The following is a 1263-nucleotide window of genomic DNA, read 5'->3' as shown; positions in this document are numbered from 1 at the left end:
TGAGCAGGAATTTCCCCTCTCACTCTGAAATAAATGAAACTTCAGCTTGGGCTACAGCACTTACAAATTACTTAAGCAACACATTTTTAAAACAGCTCCTATAATTCACAGAAAGTAACTGATCTCCATGTTAGTTACTCAAATGTACTAAGTTAAAGATACCAGAAACAAAAAATTATCAAACTAAAGAATAAAGTTATTCCCTTCAAAAATTTCACTAAATTTTCAGTGACATGTTAGATAATCTCCTAGAATGGAATAAGGATATAATAAACAGCATCACCCTACCTAGCACGTTTCCTGGAGGTACCTCCTCTAGATATTCCAGTTCTCTTCCCATCAGAAGATACAGGTTTTCCAGAGCACAGTATGCCATGTGGGGGACTGGGGGGAGGCCATCTGGTGGAGCTGAGAAGCCTAATGGTACCTGGGCAAAGAAAAATGATTGAAGACAAGTTAGGAGGCATATGGAAGCATTAATTGGTATTTGTAAAGTTATTTTTATTCAACAGTAACATACGGTATAGCAACATTTCATGTAAACCTGAAATAAGAACATTTGAAATGGTGTGATAAAATATAAGTCTCACTTTATGAATAAAATTTGAAATACTGAAATTTCTCAAACACTAAAAAATTGTCTAGATTCCCATTTAATCATAAGCTTTATGGCTAAGTAATATAAATTCTGCTGCGACCTGGTATTGTCACTTTAGCTGTTCTTCATAGTCCCTGGTTAAATTATTTATATGAACCACATCATACACCAGTTCTGGTGACTACTGTGCTATTATTTGAACACTCATTATTACTATTATCATTTAAAGTTGTTTTACTCTTATGTACAATGTTCTTCAAGTATTCAACAAGGGCTGGTGCTAGTGCCAAGTAACACATAAAAATAACTTTGGAAGGGTAGTTAGATGTGATAAAAATGCCAAAAAAAAAAAAAAAGGTCAGACTGTTATTATATGCTATATTGTTCATATGGAAGAGCATGCTGTGACATACTAGGAACACATTAATGAGAGGACAGAGTACATTTACAGCAAAAATATACAAGTACAAGTACATTAGATGTATTAGCTCCCCGTACATCGTATTTATTCTTACAGAAACACTGTCTCAAACGATTCAAATTTTGCATTGTGTGAAGTCTTCAGAAATATATCTACCATATAAATGCAAGTACCCAGAAAGCATTTCAATTAACCAACCAATCAATCTTTGATGCTCATAGGCCTGGGGTGCTGCCCTAATGCT

Source organism: Papio anubis, chromosome 7 (assembly GCF_008728515.1).
Source record: "Papio anubis isolate 15944 chromosome 7, Panubis1.0, whole genome shotgun sequence".
Taxonomy (NCBI): domain Eukaryota; kingdom Metazoa; phylum Chordata; class Mammalia; order Primates; family Cercopithecidae; genus Papio; species Papio anubis.
This window is presented reverse-complemented; position numbering follows the sequence as displayed.